The sequence below is a fragment of the Rousettus aegyptiacus genome, unplaced genomic scaffold, assembly GCF_014176215.1.
Source record: "Rousettus aegyptiacus isolate mRouAeg1 unplaced genomic scaffold, mRouAeg1.p scaffold_m13_p_11, whole genome shotgun sequence".
Lineage (NCBI taxonomy): Eukaryota > Metazoa > Chordata > Mammalia > Chiroptera > Pteropodidae > Rousettus > Rousettus aegyptiacus.
In genome coordinates, this window is record NW_023416286.1 from 12028669 (window position 1) to 12048289 (window position 19621).

Below are 19621 nucleotides of genomic sequence, written 5' to 3' on the forward strand. Positions count from 1 at the left end.
TCTACGCGTTGGGCGGGGCGAGCGGCCGCACTTCCGTCTGCGCGTTGGGCGGGGCGAGCGGGTGGGTACGGGCGGAAGTGGTGGAGCTGGGAGGGGCGTGCAGCTGGGGAGTGTTTTACGGGTTTTCTCGGGACTCAGGCCCCGCAGAGGGTGTAGCGGTCTTGTACTTTTCTTCCTCTTTCAGGCCTCCAGGTCCCTGACTTGTGAGGTAGGATGTGGCAGTTACTGGAAAATTAGGGCACCCCGTTAGTTTTTCTAGAGTGAAAGAAACTTGCAACTAGCTTTCTTTGTTGCCCAGCCCATCCAAATGGAAAGAGAATGACATTCCTATATTTACTCTTCCAAGCCGTGCACCCGTAGATAGTGTATCAAGTACCAACGAATTTAACGTTGAAAACACATGCAATGAAACCTCACTGAAGAGCTTTTAAAATTCAGAAATTGAATAACCAGTACACATTGCACAGTCCTTAATTCTTTCTACACCTTTAAACAACTTTGGGTCATAAAGAATGTTACTGAGGTGAAATTCACAAAACATAAAATGAAACATTTTGAAGTGTACAGTTCAGTAGAGTTTAGTACATTCACAATGTGCAACCATCAACTAATTCCAAAGCATTTTTATCACCCCCATTAAGCAGTTATTCCTTTCTTCCTTCTCCCTGGCCGTAGCAGATGTTGATTGCTTTCAGACTCTGTGGATTTACCTAATCTGGATATTTCACAGAAATGAAACACTATCTTTTTGTTGTTTCTTTCAATCATTCACTTAGTATAATGTTTTCCAGATTCATTCACTTTGTGGCGAGTATCAGTACTTTATTCCTTTTTATAGCTAATATTGTGATCCATTATATGTATATTCCACAATTTTATCTATCCATACGTTGATGAACATTGGGTTTGTTGCCACCTCTGGGCTGTTGTTGTGAATAGTGCTGCTGTGAATATTTCTGTGGATGTATCTGAGTCTCTGTTTTTAATTATTTGGGGTATGTGCTGTTAAAGAAAACCATAGCCTGACAGTAGTTCAAGTGGTAAAAACAGTTTTTATATTATTTAGGAACTCTTGCAGTAGGGAAAGAGAGACTTAATATAGAATTGGGCTCAATTCCAAGTACAGCATTGGTAAGTGGAGATTTATAGCCAAGGAACAGGGTGGAGTCTGTGAATGGAAAGGGGGAAATCTGGTTAAACCTACTTAGCAAAATTCTGACTAAAAGCAGATCAGGGTGACCAGATGATCAGATTCCAAGGGTTTGGGGATGAAGAATTTGATCAGATATCAAGGATGATCAGATATCTAGGGAAGGTTTCTCTCTAAAGTGACTTGGCAGGATTCTTCCTACAACTAGTTGATGCAGGTCCCACAAGGCGTAAGCTAAGGTAAAAGCCTTTAGGGCTTAGAGAAACCTGGCTAAAGTTTAGCGAAAGAGAGTCTTGGTCAATACATGCCTAGGAATGGAATTGCTGGGTCATATTGTAATTCTATGCATAAATATTTGGTGAATCAATAAACTATTTTCCACAGTGGCTAAGATATTTTGAATGTACGGTGGTTCCAATTTCTCCACATCCTCCCCAACACGTGTGTGTGTGTGTGTGTGTGTGTGTGTGTGTGTGTGTGTTTAATTATGGACATCCTAGCAGGTATGAAATGGTATCTCATTGTGGTTTTGATTCACATTTTTTTAAATGCATCTTTTCATGTCCTTGTTTGTCATTTGTATATCTCCTTTGGAGAACTGTCTATTCAAGTCCTTTGCCCATTTTTTTTTTAATTGAGTTGTTTGTATTCTTGTTAAGTTTTGAGTTCTTTACATATTTTGGCTAGACCCTTATCAGATATACAATTTTCAAATATTTTCTCCCATTCTTTAGATTGCCTTTTCATTTTCTTGCTAATGTCCTTTGATGTACAAACTTTAAAATTTTTGATGATCTAATTTTTTTTTCTCTTGTGGCTTTTGCCTTTGGTGTCATACTTAAGATTCCATTGGCAAATCGAAATTTGTAAGGATTGTCATAAAATAAACTCCACACACCGAGTAAAACAAAGGAGAAAGATAAGTTTATTGCAAGGGTTTCTACCTGCAAGCCTGGAATTTCAAGACTACAGGAGCAATGAGTTTCAAGTTGCTCACAGACTAGCAGGTTTTTATGTAGAAAGTGTGGAAGTTATTTAGCTTTTTCAGCTTATTGGTTGCCTAGTGGTCTTCTTCCTTATTTGTATTAGGGTAGATGAGTCAAAAGTACAAGAAAGTCCAAAGATGGTATGAACAGACTTGTCATGTGGGATTAGCTGATATTCTGTGCTGATTTCTGAGAAGAAAATTCTGTAAATTCCTGAAACTTAGATAAAGCTAAGTTTTATTTTTCTTTAATGTGTGATTGTTGGCCAGCTCCATTTTGTCTCCAACATAAACGACTCTAGTTTAGGTTCTAAAATGTTTATCCCTATGTTTTTTTCTAAGAGTTTTATGGTTTTAGCTCTTATATTTAAGCCATTGATCCATTTTTAGTTAATTTCTATATAAGTTGTATAGTAGGTGTTCTATTCCATTCTTTCACACTTTATTCCAGAACCATTTGTTGAAGAGACTTCTTTATCTCAATGAATGGTGTAAACTTCCTTGTCAAAAATAAGTTAGCCATAAATGTATGGAATTGTTTCCAGACAATTTATTCTGTTGGTCTAGATGGCCAATACCATACTGTTTTGATTATTGTAGCTTTGTAATAAGTTTTGACATTGAGAAGTATAAGTCTTCTAGTTTCATTCTTCTTTTCCAATATTGTTTTGCTATTCAGGCCACCTTGTGATTTTATATGAATTTGAGAATCAGCTTTTCCATTTGTAAAAAAAATTAAAAAGGCCACTGAGATTTTGATAGGGATTGCTTTGAATCAGTAGATCGTTTTGACAAGTATTGATATCTTAAAATATTAAGTCTTCTAATCCATGAGCATGATGTCTTTCTATTTAGGTCTTTAATTTCATTCAGCAATGTTTCTTTTTTAGTTTTGATTTTTCAATGTACAAGTCTTTAATCTCCTCAGTTAAAAATGGTTAGTCTCATAAGCCAGTCTCACTCCACTCCTTTATCCTAGCCCCTTTAAAATTGTCAAGGGCAAGTGAAAAATCTTGAGTCTCAATTATTGATTATGGGTATGATCCTCTGATATTCATGTTTGTCTGTGTTTTATATATAAATATGGTGGTTTTGCCTCTGGATGGTATTACTAGTTTATAATATTTAATTGGATTAAAAAATTAAGAATTTATATAAGTTAAATAAATAATAAAAACTGATGCAAGTATTTTTCAGGATCATATGAGCTACGAAAATATTTGATAGTAAGGCCAGTTTAAGTTTTAATTAAGTGGACATGCCTTTTAGAGTTGTTAACATTGAATATAAAATCTTTTGTTTACCTGGGTTTACAAAAAAAAAATGAAACTTTTGGGATAATTGACTTTAAAATCTCATGGAACTATTAAGAAATAATAAATAAAAATAACTGAAATAAAAGGTTAATAAAACTTTTTCAGTATTAATACACATGTGCGTGCACACACACACACATGCTTGAATGTAGTTTACCAAATTCTGGTAACTTGAAACCTTAGAGTTTTACTAAGTTAAATGATAAAAATTATAGAGTATTTACCTATTGCGAAATAATATAAAATGCTGGAACATTATTAGGTAAGTCTGAGTTCACCTATTTTTGGCTTCTTATTGCAGAAAAGCTAAAAGATAAATTAGGATCTGTTGATGAATGTCTTATCCTTTATTAAAAATTTGCTCCTAAAAAAATTGTAAATATATTGCTAACAAAAACCTATATTTCTAGAGGTTACAAAATGTATTCATAAATTTACCAATCTAAAGAATGCTAATTGCTTACTTTTTAGTTGTCATTAGAAATTAAGGTTTCTAAGAGTAAAGAATTCTAATTAAAGTGAAAAAATGTATGTTTTTAGTAGTGAAGGTATAAAGTATGAAGATAAATATTGAAAGGAATTAAAGGAAAATAGTTTGTCTTACAGTTGGTTATTTCTGATGAGTTAGAAAGAGGCAAACTAAAAGGGATGTGGAAAGTTGTAGGAAGTTTGTGAAGAGAAATCTTGAAATTTTATATATGGTTAAGCTACACATGATTGGAATAAATATAATTAAGTAAATAAATTTAAATATCAAAAGTAAGCTGATGTAAAATTAAAGTTGGGTTTTCTCTCTGTTCAATAAGATAATCTTTCTTGGGCTATTGGTCTACTACTGATATTATGGAAAAGTTTTCTGAGTAGAAAGTAAAGATTCTGTGTTTCATCAAAATAATTCTCTGTATTTTATGTTGCCTTTATCAGGTCCTTGGTTACTTGAAAACAATAAATCTCCACAATAGTAAAAACTAAATTCTGCTAATAATTATGTAAATGTCTACTTTGGAACTGCTCAGGTTCATGTGCCCTTCTCAATGTCAGATATAAGCTAGTCTAAAGAATAATTGGTTGTTTCACCAAAACCCCAGATAAATTTAGGGATGAATTCAGTAAGTTTGGCCCTTAACTTTCTCTAACCTGGCAGGGTGTTATAGTGATTCTGACCCATTATTGCACCCATGATGAAAAGGCTTGGATCCAAGGGAAGGCCAGGGAATTTATGCATGGGACAGCTGGGAATAGTCCCGGCCATTCTGTCTATCAAATGGCTGGTGACATGGTGTCAGAACATAATCCTTAGTGGAACTATGAAGACAAGAAAGATCAGCTAAGGCTGGGTTACTTTCTTAACTGCATATTGGAAGGAATAAAAAGATGCTGGTAAACTATAATAAGGTAAAAGAGATTACTCAGAAAAAAAAGGATGAGAAGGCAGCTGTATATCTTAACCAGCTCTCTGAGGCTTTTAGAAAATATACTAACATAGACCTGAAGTCTGATGAGGCCCAGACACTCCTTGCTGTGCATTTCGCAACTCAGGCTGTGCTAGATATTTAGTGAGACCCCAAAGCCCACAGGCTGCCCTGTGATCCTTGAGGTCTTTATGGTGTTAACAACTGGGGCTGGGCAGAGGGGGAAATTTAAAATAGGAGAGCAAAGAAAAAGGCACAAATTTTAGCCACAGTGATTCGGGGGCCATCTCGAATGATCCTAGGCAACAAAAACCTCTTGCGCCAGGAAGGCCTTGGCCTTGGTTGGCGTCATGGGAATGGAGGTGCAACCAATGCGCACACCGCAGGAAGGAAGGGCACTGGAAGGGCGAGTGTCCATCCAGCCCTGGGAAGCTGGGGTGGGGGGGTGGACCTCCTCAGCCCTCTCCCCTCTCAGCTAGCCTCTCAACTGAGAGAATTGCTTCTTCTGACTGAGGAGGCCCACACACTCGCCAGCCCCAGTCTAGAGAGAGCCATCGCCATCATGACAGAGAGGCCTCAAGTCACCCTTGACACAGCAGGTAGGAAAACTAAATTTTTACAAGATCCTGAAGCTGCCTACTCTGTTCCAACCTGTCCCATTAGGCCTCTCTCCAATGTTGACTACACAGTAATGAGAATAGATGACCAGCCAAAGTTAGACAATTTACTTTTCCTGGTATTTGTGAGACTGGGTCTAAGATTATAGTTCATTCCTTCCTGTATTCCTGAGTGTCCTATTCCCCTAATTGGCTGAGATTTGTTATCAAAATTAGGAGCCTCTATCTCTCTTCAGTGGACTCCATATGAGTTTGGGTGCTTCTGGAAAATGATGTTCATTTGCTAGCTCTCATGACTCCCTCCAATCCAAAGCTTCCTGCTTTTCTTAAGGAAATTACAACCAAACTGGCAGAGTACCTATAGACAATGGCAAGCCAATAAAAATAAAATTTAGGCCAGGTGTCCCTTTCCCCTGCAAGTGCCAGTATCCCTTACAATCAGAAGCCTTACAAGTTCAACACCTTCTAGAAAAGTTCCTAAAGCAGGTATTAATTAAGCCCTGTCAGTCCCCCTGCAATATTCCAATGCTATCTGTAAAGAAGCCAAACTGGGAATAACGATTTGTCCAGGATCCTAGGGGAGTTAATAATACAGTTGTTCCCAGCCCAAGTGCCCTCCTCTCCCAGATTCCTGGGGAGACTCAGTATTATACCATTTTAATAAAGGATGCCCTTTCCTACGTCCTGTTACATGCTGATTCCACCTATCTTTCTGCTTGTGAATGGAAAGATCCTGAGACCCAAGAGGCCACTCAGCACACTCGGACTGTGTTTCCCCAGGGTATTCGGGACAGCTCCCACCTTTTTGGGCATACCTTAGCAAAGGACCTCAGAGACCTTAAACTTAAAAATGATGACTTACTTATTGCTAGTGTAAGTAATGTGGTGGATAGACTTTTGCCTTTGCTACCACCCTCATCTTACTTTGCTTCTGCCACTTGGCATGTCCCCCTCCCCCAGGGAGGGAGATCTTTTTTCCCTGCTGGGTTTGAGGGAAAGAGGGTCTATGACTCCTGCCCGAGCCTGACACCATGAAGCTTTCTTGCCTTCCTCTGCTGACCAGCCCTGGCTGGATGGTTAGTATAATCACCATCCTATTAACCTCCCACCCTGCATTAATATCAAAAACTCCTTTGCCATCATATGATCCCACTGCTCAAGCTATATAGGACTCCATCAAATATCATTTGGCTCCTTCCCATCCTAGAACCCTTGGTAACTATCTAACTTTTATTTTTGGCCTTGTCTTTTTAATCTTGTATCTTCTGGGCTTCTATAGTTTCATGTAAAATTGACCTGTCATGTAGGGGTTTCAGCTGAACCTGACCATTCACACACCAGACTCAAAATCACCCAAACCCTAGATCAAGCTGTGAGAGATTTTTTATTTCTCCTGGGTTTAGGGTCTGGACCTAGCTCCTCTGTTAGTGAGAAACAACTTCTGAAGAAGAGACCTTCAGCTCTTATTTCTTAAGATTAAGAAGGATGGAATCTCTCAAAGGTGGGGCGGGGGGCGGGGTGCGGGTGCGGGGAGGTGAAGACAGGAGGCAACCTCCTACTGTTGAGTTAGAAAGGTCAGCTGCTGAATTCCAATGGGTTTCACAATATTACCCCCCCCCCCCCCAGGGCACTGCAGATAGGCATCAAGGAAACTTGGGAGGCATACCAGCAACAGGACTGTCCTTATCACTGCAGGTACGTGGTAAGGCCCAAGAGTGTCCCTAAGGTAAATTTCCCCTAATTTAAATAAGATATACGAACAGACAAATGGTTGCACTGATATAATGAGGGAAGCAAAAGACTACAAGATATCTTTAAGGGCTGGTTCCCTGGTTTAATGAGGCTCTTACCCTTTTTAGGACCTCTAGTAGCTTTAGTTTTACTTTTAAATTTTGGTCCCTGTCTTTTCAATCTTATTGTTAAATTTATATTTTCTAGGCTTCAGCAATTCTACAGAAAGATGATGGCTGTGCAAGACTTACAGCTGCTTCCAGTTACAGAAACAACCCTGTGTTCTCTACCTCTAGGGCCCTTAATACAGGCTTCTGGCGATTTTTTTTTCCCCAATGGGCAGGAACTGTAGACCTATCTCAGTTTTGAAGAAGTTACAGAAGACAGACCTTTGTCTCTTAAAAACCTCTTAGAATATGGGAGTAAAATCTCTGAGGGGGGAATAGGAAGAGGCATGAGAACTACATGGATTGACTAAACATTAAACCGAGTGGAATTCAGAGCCTGCTGTGAGCTGCCAGATGTAGAACCTGGCTGATCAGCTGTAAGGCCAGACCACGGGAACCTACAGAACAAAGGAATATTTCTGTAGAGACCACTATTTACCCATACCTTTAATGCGTACCCATTCCTTAAAAAGAAAACAAAGATTTTAGGCTGTACCTTGCACAAGTTAAAGATAAACCCAACCATTCATTTTATTCTTTACTCCCTGTAATCAGTAATTTTTTAAATAGAAACTAAGTATCATATATATATACCCAGTTCCCCATTCTCTGACTCTGAGAGAAGCCCAAGCTCCGTCTATGGAGCATTATTCCTTCTCTAATAAACTTTCCTTTCACTCTGACTTGCTCTTGGATTCTTTCCTGCAGGAGCCAGGGACCCTCTCTCGGTGCAGGCCTTGAGTCCCGACTCAGCAGGATTTGCCCCGTCCTGCATCTCAGCAATATCCAGAATATAGGAAATTCTAATGAACACATAATAGTATCTCTTTGTAAGAAAAAAAGGGAGGGGAGGAAGTATCTACACAGTAAAAGAAATTGTTGAAAACAAACTAAAAAGTTGATACAACATAGGAAGTCTGAACACCAATTACATTTCCAATAGTATTAAGTAATTACTGCTATTTTTTAGGTGTGATAGTGGAGCCATGGCTTTTTCCTTAAAGGAATTTTTTATTCTATAAAGATATATTCTGAAAGGATGCATACCGAAATGTTTATAGATGAAATGGTATGTTTCAGACTTGCCACAAAATAATCCATAGGAACAGGAGTGGAAGAAAGGGGTTTGGGTTCAGGTGAATCAACATTGGCCATGAATTAATCATTATTGAAGCTAGTGGATGGGAGGCCATTATACGGTTTTTTCTACTTTTGTACACATTTGAAATTTTTCATAATACTTAACGTCTCTCCCGAGAGTCACTCACTATTAACACTATGTTTATTTAATTTTCCATTAATTTTCTATGAGTATAAAAAAGTCTACATTTGTGTTGGCATATTTATGGATAAACTCTTCTGCTTATATGAATGGAAAAAGCATACCTATCTATATTGTTTTCCTTTTTGATAATCCATTTTGGAAATCTTTCCATGTCCACACATATTAATCCACCACATCTTTCTGACATATGTGATTATTCTATTGGATGATTATAGCATCATTTGTTTAAGCAAGGAATCTATTATGGACATTTTCATACTTTCTCATGTTTAGCTATTATAAACGGTATTGTAATAAATATCTTTATACAGTCACATGCTACTTAATGATGGGGATACTTTCTGAGAAACATGTCATTAGAGTGCACTTACACAAACGTAGATGGCACATCCTATAACACACCTGGGCTGTATGGTATAGCCTACTGCTTTTAGGCTATAAGCCTGTACAGCACGTTACTGCATAGAACCAAAGGAGATGAAATCAAGCACAAGAGAAAATGATGCAATCAAAAGGTATGGTAAAAAGATAATGTATGAGGCTGCTGCTGTCATAACGTGGCATACATTTTTACAGCAAACCTTTTTTTTATAAGTGGAATATACTGTAAAACAATGATAAAAAGTATAGTAAATACATAAACCAGTAATATAGTCATTTATTATCATTATCAAGCTTTATGTATCGTACATAATTCTAATTGTATGTTCTATGCTTTTATATGACTAGCTGTGTAGTAGGTTTGTTTACACCAGTGTCACCACAAACACTTGAGTAATGCATTGCGTTACAACATTAACATGGCTATGATGTCAATAGGAAACAAGAAAATTTTAGCTCCACTGTAATCTTATAGTGCCACATTCACAGATGCGTGCAGTCCATCCTTGACTGACATGTTTTTATGTGGTACATGATCATACAAAAATTATTGCTACCACGTGAGACTCTATCTGTAGAATAAATTGTCAGCAGTAATAGTAGAAATTGCTGCAAGAAAAGGATATGTGTGTTTTAAATTTTATTAGATCATAGTATTGCAGAATATTCCTTTAAAATTTATATCAACAAACACTGCCATGAGTGCCTGTTTCTTCCCTTTGTCATCAAAACTGTGTATTATTAAACTCTGATCTTGCTAGTCTGTGTAAAAGGATGATTTTGTTTTAATTCACATTTCTTTTCGTTTTAATTCACATCTTTTCATACATTTATAACCTGTCTCCCACCTTCCCCCACCGTATGTTACCTTACGTGTTTATGCTCAAGTTCTCATAGCTGGAATTACTAACCTTTCTGCCCTACTATCTGCTAGGCCTGGGTTCAGTGTTCTATCTCTGGGCTTCCTCGCTTTCTATGTCTCCTCCTATCAGCACTTACACTGGAATTAACCATCTTTCTTCTTTGCACTTTAAGGTTAAGACTACATTTCTTCACTGTTTCCAATATCTAGCAGGGGATTCGGTACTGAGAAGCTGCCTAATAAATAATGAATTAATGAAAGCTTGATAAACTTATTAACATAAGAAACATCCAAACCAGTAATGAATTTTTATGAGTTTGAGTCGAACTGACAACTTACACTGGGGCAGGGGGCAGGAGGCAGGGGGGTGGCAAGGTCTCAAATGCTCCAGAGAATGTATTGAAGTTTCTTTTATGCATTTGAGATTAAGGAGGGAATGTAAGGAAGATTACGTGAAGGTGGGAGAAAGCAAGACAGGGATTAGATTCTTATGGGCCCTCTTGAGGGAGGTTACAGTGTATTTCAAATGTGTGTCACCTAGATGCATAAAAACAATCAACTGGTCTTAAAGCAAAGATAAAAAAAAATTTTTAATAAAAAAATTATAGGGGTGGCTCCATAGTGTAGTGGTTAGCACATCTGCTTTACACTCAGAAGGTCCTGGGTTCGCACCCTAGGTGGAGCCACGGACCATACCCCGGGTGTGCTGCCCCCCCCCACCCCCCGCCCCGGAGTGCACTGGGGGGCCAGGTGGGGAGGGTGCTGGGCGTGTCAGGCCCCAGGTGTAACACAGCAATTGTTTGGGAGGAGATGTCCCGACTTTAGGGATTCAGTTCTTAAGAAGAAATGGCAGTATCTTTAGGTCAGGGGTAGAAGTGGCATGGGAATTAAAGACCGGGGGGGCGGGGGGGGGGTGGTGGTGGTGGGTGGAGTTATATGCTTGGGGTGTGACTACTCACCTTGACCTGCCCAGTTTGGAATTTATAGATTCATAACAGCATCCCTTTTTTGTTTACAACCTGTACCTCATACCACTAACCTTTAAATCATCATGATAATAGCAAATACTTATTTGTTGTTTGCTTTAAAATAGTCAATTCATTTAACCCTCATAAGAACCATACAAGGGACCCATATCCCAGTTCGACAGATAGAAAACTGAGGTTAATACATGGCCAAGCTGGTGTGAGTGAAAAAAGGGCCACACATTAAATCTGACAAGCTCAGAGCAGGCCTTACAAACTCAGAAACAAAAAGGAACCACATAGGATTTTCTAAACATAAAAATTCCTAACTAAAAGTAGTTGTGTAGGAAAGTCACGTCCTAGGGCCTATAGCTTCTCTAACAAAGGTTAATCTTCACCTTAAGTAAGCCTATTATCTTTCTGCGTCTAAGGTAACATACCTTTGAAAGGTCAGAGTAATCTCCTTTTCCAGACCCCTCAGGCATAAATGCTGTACCAGAACAGAGACCACAGAACCCCTCACTGTTATTGTGTTTCTCACATACCATCTGGACTTGCTGTAAATGTTGGTTGTTAACCATCCTGTACCCACCAATGTAAAGAAGTATGTGTTACTGTTTTACTTTTTATCCAATCCCGGGGGTCCTTCCCATCTTTGCTTTCTTCTTCCTGCTTCATCTTCCACCAATGGATATTACATAACCCTCCTTATGTCTTCCCCGCAATTGTCATCTGTCTGGCTTAAATAAACTCATAAAAATCTCTTCAGGTTCAGATATTTCTCATGTCGACACTGGATTTTAAAATCCAGACTGTGCCTTTGGAGACAATGATCTTAATTACTAAAGTTACACTGCCCCTCATAGAAAGAGGCTTATTGAGCACAATTCTTAATATTTCATAAGAGCCCTTTAGTTTAATCCTCACAATTCTACAAGTTATTATTAAACAGTATATAACAGTAACAGACTCTCTCTTCGGTCAAATATTAGTTAAGGTCCTCTGAACCCCCTTCTCCCCTAGGCTTCTACCTTGCCCTGACTTGCTGCCCCTGTCCCCGGTGTTTTTGCATAGCAGCACAGTTTTAGCAAGAATCCTGATAATTCAGTTTAGTAAACCTCCCCTCTTTTATTTCTGATCACTTTGGTCTGCCTTCCCCAAGAATCCTGTCAGGCTGGCTGGAAAATTACTTTTTGGTTATTGCCTATGGGAACATAACGCTCTAACAATAAGCTTTCTGCTTCTGTACCCCTTCGCTTTCACAACTGACCTGTGGGTTGACAGTAAAAAATAAAGAAAAATAGACTTGTATGTTCAAATGGGATGAAGAATGGGGTTTAGGGCTTAAAAACCCGGTACCTCTACATTTTGGGGCTGCTTAATTTGGTGTCTATGTACCCCTGGCAGACCCAGCTGGCTGAATAAAGTGTGTGTTTCCTATAACTCGCTGATTTCTGGTGGTTTGTGTGTCTATCGGACCTGGGGGCTACAATATTTGGAGGCCCCAGTGAAATCTCAGGGACCGGCCTCTGAAGTGGTCGTTGTCCCTGTTATGGACTCAAAGAGATGGCCAACCTGAGACATTCCAGGGCCCTTGAATGCCGTGACAGGGTCAATACAATAGTCAAGGATGCAACCTTTAGGACACACTCTTTGTTTCTGATCCCATCAGGAATCTCCAAGGCCTCAACGTCTGGATAAAAAGGTACCTTTCTGTTTCTGTTGAACAGTTACTGGGGTCAATGGAGAGACCAGATGCAGTCATATCTCCCAGACTGTGACCAGGCTGCAGGATGCCGCCTTCTGTGCCCCGTTACCAAGTTCTGTCTATTGTCTTTGGGCTTATCTAGGTTGTAGGTGGCGGACCTCTCTGGGTCCACCTATACCCCAGTAATTGTTCTCATCTGAGTGTCTGTCTTGTGTATTCTGTGCAAGTGATGGGGGGGGGGGCCCTGAGTTCACAGAAGACACCTTGGGGTGTCTCCTGCAACATTTCAAAGAAGGGTTTGTAGAGGGAGCTGATTATGGCATAAAGTTTTCTCCAGGCAGACTAAGAACATTGTGTGAAGTTGAGTGGTCATCTTTTGATATAAATGGCCTCCGGAGGGTTCTTTTGACAGGGGTTTAGTGAGGAATGTTTGGAAGATTGTCACGGGATTCCCAGGACATCCTGATCGGTTTCTTTACATTGATCAATGGTTAAACCTTGTTCAGAACCCCTCTCCTTGGCTCCACCAGTGTGCCCTTTCTCTAAGGGCACGAGTCTTAGTTGTGGGCAGCCGAAACGTACAGCACGACCCAGACCGTCAGTCCTCCAATCTCCACTGGAGGACAGTGACCTTCCCCCACCCTATAATCCAGGACAACAGAGGCCAAATAGCACCACCTCACCTCTTCGGAAGGATGGGGGCAGGTAACCCCTACTGGAGAGCGCCAGCTGATACCACCACCCTGGCCATCCTCCCCTGGTGAGAAGCACCAGCCCAAGGATATCACACAGACAGGCCCTTTATGGTTCATGTGCCATTCTCAACTAGTGACCTGCACAACTGGAAGGCACAGAATCCACCTTTCTCTGAGAAACCCCAGGCATTAATGGGACTCTTAGAAAGTGTCTTTGAGATTCACTGCCCCACCTGGGACAATTGCCATCAGCTTTTAATTACCCTCTTGACCTCAGAAGAACTCAGACGCATTCAGACTGAAACACAAAAGATAGCTGTGGGAGGGAGGAGAGTTGAGGAAGCAGGGGAACAGATTGAGGAGGAATTTCCCTCCACCCACCCAGACTAGGGACACAATTCTCAGGCAGGAAGAACAGCTTTAGATAGGTACCACCAGATTCTAATTAGGGGAATTAGGGTGGCTGCTCATTAGCCAACTAACCTTTCTAAGGTAACTGAAGTTATACAGGGACCTCAGAAATCCCCTGGCGTGTTTCTTGAACAATTATAGGAGGCGTACCAGATATATACCCCCATTGATCCTGAGGCCCCTGAGAACCAGTGGGCAATTAATATAGCTTTTGCTTCTCAGGCAGCCCCTGATATCCAGCATAAATTACAAAAATTAGAAGGTTTTGCGGGAATGAACCTGTCCCAACTTGTCCAGAAGGTGTTCAACAACAGGGAGGCACTGGATAACCCCAAACATATGGCTAAAATCCAAAGCTACTGTCATCAATTCAGCCAATCTGTTGCCAGACCCAGAACCCCGAGACCCCCATTCATGACTGCACAGATTTCACTGATGCTGTGTGTTCCTCGTGGCCAGACCTCAAAGACTCCCCTCTGCCTGAGGTCAATTAAGTTTTGTTCATGGACAGGAGCAACTTCATGCAGGACGGAATAAGGTACACTGGGGCAGCAGCTGTAACTCTAACTAGCACCATCTGGTCACAAGCTCTTCCCCATGGGATGGACTTCTACTCAAAAGGCCGAAGTCATCGCCCTCACTAAGCACTAAGTTGGGGAAAGGATAAGGCAGTCACAATATACTCTGACAGTCGATACGTCTTTGCCACTGCACATGTACATGGAGCCATCTACAAGGAAAGAGGGCTTCTGACTTGAGCTGGGAAGGACATCAAGAACAAGGGGGAGATCTTAGCCTTTCTAGAAGCCATACAGATGCCTAAGGCCCTTGTATTGTTCACTGTAAAGGGCATCAAAAAGGGAATAGTCTCGAGGCTGAGGGAAACTGAACAACCGATGCAGAGGCAAGAACAGTGGCCACAAGGCCAGTGGAGCCCCTACCACATCTACTGACTATTGTCCCTTACCCAGAACTATCTCTGTCTCCTACCTATATGGCGGAAGAGAACATATATTTTCAAGATAAGGGAGCCACTAGGAACCAACAGGAGTGGTGGATGACCCCAGATAGAAAAATTGGGCTCTCATGGGCCCTTGGAAGGACTCTCCTCCACCAACTACACCAGACCACACATCTGGGGTGAACTAAGATGCTCCAAGCTTTAGACCCCTACTTTCACTTGTTGGAAGAGAGAAGAACCGCAGAGGAGATTGCCTCACGATGCCCAGCTTGTCCCCAAGCTAATACAAAGAAGGGGAAGATAGAAGAACCTAGGCATAGGGAAAGAGGAATATACCTGGGAGACCACTGGGAAGTAGATTTTACTGAGGTAACCTCAACTGTGGGGGCTACAAATATTTACTTGATTTTACAGACCTTTTCAGAATAGGTAGAGACCTTCCCCTCCAGGAAAGAGACTGCCTTAGTAGTTACTAAGAAACTACTAAAAGAAATCCTCCCTCGATTTGGTCTCCCCAGAACTTTAGGGTCAGATGACGGGCCAGCCTTTGTAGCAAAGATATCACAGCAATTGGCTAGCTACCTAAATTTGCGATGGAAACTACTGTGCCTACCAGCCCCAAAGTTTGAGCCAAGTAGAGTGAATAAATTGGACCCTAAAAGAGACATTAGTCAAGTTAAAATTAGAAGCTGTTGAGACCTGGGCAGAACTTCTCCCTTTCACTCTTCTCCGAGCCAGGTGTATTCTGAATATTAATGGATTCACCTCATTTGAAATTTTCTTTGGAAAACCCCCACCTTTAGTACCTAGAATAGAAGATGAGAAAAAGGCAGAACTATGTAACCTTGTCTTACTTAAGTTTTTACAGGCCCTTCAAAGTGTACAGAAGGAAATTTGGTTCTGGATTCGTGCTGCCCACTCAGCCCTGGGGGATGGACTTCCCCATTAGTTTCAGCCTGGGGACTCTGTGTAGAACCGGATGTTTACTTCGAAAGGACTAGAACCCAAACAGAAAGGACCTTTCACTGTCTACCCGACGACGCCCACTGCAGTTAAAGTAGATGGCATCCTATCACGTATTCATCACTCCCACGTGAAGGAAGCACAAGAGTGGACAGCTCAGGAAGATGTGCCCTTAAGACTAAGACTCAAGTGTACATAAGTCTAACCCTCTGTTTCTTCCTTTTTCCTCGTTAGCCCAGGCATACAGAAACATACACCAGCCTAGAGTATGGGAGCTTATTGTAACTGAAACCAGTGAAATCATTGCCCAGAACATCACCAGGCATGGTACTCCAGAGATCTGAGTAGTCTTGTGCTGGCTTGCCAGAGATCCTCTTCCTCCTCTTGTTAAATTTTGGCCCATGTTTCCTCAATTTCTTGTTTGCATATATGAGGAAGAGAATGAATTCTATTAAACTTTAAGTAATACAAAATAGAGGCTATGAGCAAATTTCACATAAAGAATCAAGGATTTGATTTTCAGCTAAGGCCAGTAGGGAATGTGCTCCCTGGAAAATTACTGTTTGGCTATTGCCCATGGGAACATAATGCTCTAACAATAAGCTTTCTGCTTCTGTACCCCCCTGCTTGTAGGTTGACAGTTAGTAAGAAGAAAAATAGACTTGTGTGTTCAAACAGGATGAAGAATGTGGTTTAGGACTTAAAAACCTTGTACCTCTACATTTCGGGGCTGCTTAATTTGGGGTCTGCGTACCCTTGGCAGACCCAGCTGGCTGAATAAAGTGTGTGTTTCCTATAACTCGCTGATTTCTGGTGGTCCGTGTATCTATCGGATGCTGGAGGCTACAACACTTTTAAGAAGCTCCCTACCTTTGACGTCTCCTTTTAGTAATTTTCCATTTACTGACTGCTCCACCCTGCCCCTACTCAGCCTGCTCCATGGTATAAATTCCCACTTTTTCTTGTATTTGGAGTTGAGTTCCATCTCTCCCGTATTGTGAGTCTTAACACTAACATCTATTATTGTAGTTCTAAAAAAGGTCTTCATTACACATATAACAAGTGTCAAAAATTGTTTTTCTGTAAGTTATTGAGCATGTGCTATGCATCATTCTGAGGCCTTGATGGTTAACATTCACAACAATCCCACGGGGGAAACTCAAATTGGCAGATGGAAATTGTGAAGGGTTTAAGTAAATTACCCTAAGTCACACATATGAGAGACTCAGGGCTCTGCGGCTTGGCATCATACTTTCTGCAAAAGCTCTTTCTCTCCTTACAGTGACCAAAAGCAGTGGGCCGGAGACCTGCCCAAACTGGGCTGAGTTTGGTACTTGTGGTGCAGTTACTCACCTGGGGCCTCACAGCCCTTACCTGATCACTGTCAGGGCTGCTGCATTTCTCCCACCCACACCCTCCACCTTAGTATGTCCTTGATTTTTGAATTGAAAGCTTGACTGCCTGGTTCTGCCTTGAGTGTTGTTTTCCCCCTCCTTCCCAAATGCTTGACTTTCTGGTGCCTCTGCTACCCATATCAGAGCTTCTTTGATGGCAGGGGCCGTTCCTCATAGGATTAGGAGAGGGGAGGGTGCTGTAGAATTAGGAGAGAGGAGAGGATAGTTGAAGCAATATTCCAGGAGGAACTACCTGTTGGCTTAAGAACAGCGGTCTTGCCAAGTGTGGGAGGCAAAGGTATCAACAGGAAGGCCTGACAGGCAGGTCTTCTCCTGACTGTCTCTGCCTTGCTTAGCTGTTTTCTGTATATCCAAAATTCAACTCACGTCCTATCTCTGCTGTTAAATGTTTTCACCGAGCCTCCACAGTGTCCATACAATAAAGTCTGCATCCTTAACTAAGGCCCCCCACAGTCTGATTCCACCTATGTTTCCAGACTGAGCCTTCCATAATAACTCTTTTTATACACTAGTGTCTTATCAGCTGTCTTATCTTGTTATGAACTCTCTCTCTCTTTCTCCCTCTGTCTGTCTGTCTGTCTCTCTAATGGAGTTGCTTTACTTAGCACATTCCTCCTCAATAAATTTTCCTCCTGAATCAGACACTAACTTCAAAGCCACAAAAATGAGATCATCTATGAGATGGTTTCTGGGATTCCGCCAATCAGGATTAGTTTTTCTCATTTCTGATGTCCCTAAATGCTTTATTTTGACTGAAAGGGATTTAAAATTCCTCTTAGCTTAACTGAACTTTAGATAGCTTTCTTCCTGACTGTAGTTACCTGACTTCTCTTTTCTTAGAACATTTATTTTAGAAAATTTATAATTGTAAATTCTTTCTCTGCCCCTTTGAGATATAATTTTCTTTTAAAGTCTCTAACCAGTTTTATAACCCAAGGAATTGAGAACCATTTCTTTGAAATGTAATCATCAAGCAAGGTATGTCCCTATTTCCCCTTATCTGCTGAGAAAGTAGGAACCTAACTTCTGTGGGTTCATAACTCCAAGTTGGAAAAGTATCCCCTCTCATGAAGATAAGAGAAAGATTATTTTCCTTTGGGTATAAAGAGAAAGATTCCTTTTCCTTGGAGTAAGGCCAATTAGCACAGATGGCCCACGTCCCTCTCATTCCAGCTTTTGAAACCTTTCTTTTAAACTCCTTTACATCAAAAAACACAATCAACAGAGTGAAAGGCAACACACAGAATGGGAGAAAATATTTGCAAATCATGTATCTGATAAGAGGTTGACATACAGAATATATAAAGAGTTCCACAACTCAACAACAAAAAACCAAACAACTTGATTGAAAAATGAGCAAGGGAAGGGCTTCTGGGTTGGTGAATACATCCACATGTCTGGTGGGTAGAGCACCCAGGTTTCATGGGGACAGAAACTCCTGTACCTAGATCCTTCTTGACCTTGTCTTATGTATCTATTCATCTGGCTGTTCATCTGTCTCCTTTATAAGAAACTGGTATATGATTTTTCTGGTGATTTCTATAAGCTTAATCTTCTGGATGATTATTTATGTTATTTTATCAAGAAAGTGGTTATTTCAAGAGTATTTTAAATAATAGCCTATTAAGGGATATATATTTTTTGAAACACAAGAGAATGCTATTTGGAGAGAATGAGAAAATAAGATGAAAGTGATGGCAGGACCAGTGCCTGAGATGGTTTGCAATTCTTTCTCAAGTTGCCTTGAAGATATCTAAAATTTCTTTTTGCTTTTATGAAAAATGGAAGTTAAACAAGAAGAACATACAGTAGGTGAAAAAGTGATATATTTTTTATTACTTGAGAGCATGGACTATTTTTCTCCTATATGTTCAGTTCTTTTGGTTTTGAACCTTTGTACTTCAATCAGCATAATATTGAAGGAAGACTGTCTTAAGTTTTATTGAAGACTCAGTTACGTTTTCTTTTTTATCGACTGCACCAGAACTAAATATCCTGATGAAGAAAACTCACTGCTTGCCACCATTTAAAGTAGCCACTGACCATAATTGCCCATCAACCCTATAGCCATCTGTAGATTTATTTGGAAGGCCTGAAAATAAGATTGGTCAAATAATAAATACTCCCAAGAAAGAAGCTGAAGAAAACACTGGAAACAAATATGCTTCTATTATAACCTATCTCAGTCAGTCCCATGATAGAAAACAAAGGAAAATATGGTAGACTTTTTAGCTGGACCCTTGAGAGGTAATAGATGTGTGTGACATATGTTTAATTACTCAATTATCACTGCGTGTTTGTCTAATATTGTTACTGGCATTGGAATTGTTGGGTTCCCCAAGATAAAAATCAAGAGGAAATCCAAGAAAAATTTCCAGATTTTATTAAGCTTATGCTTGAGCACAGGGAGGCAGCACAGAAGAAAGGAAGGTCCACCAAGCTGTCAGGGTGCTGCTCTGTTTGGCTGCCTTTATAAGCTGAGGATAAGAGAGCTTGGGCGAAAAGGCAGGCTTTTCGAAAGTGGCGAACTTTTTGAAAGGGTAGGCTTCCTTTACCAGTTGTGTTGCCTGCTAGTTCTGTTCCTGGGTGCAAAATGG

At 40.5% G+C, this 19621-nt stretch overlaps 1 long non-coding RNA gene across 1 annotated transcript; it reads left to right on the top strand.

Annotated features, from left to right (window-relative positions):
* Positions 1-7111: 7111 nt before the first annotated feature.
* On the top strand, positions 7112-8061 carry LOC118609320. Its single transcript, XR_004953251.1, has 2 exons — positions 7112-7175; positions 7419-8061. It is a non-coding gene; the product is annotated as an uncharacterized LOC118609320 (long non-coding RNA).
* Positions 8062-19621: the final 11560 nt, after the last annotated feature.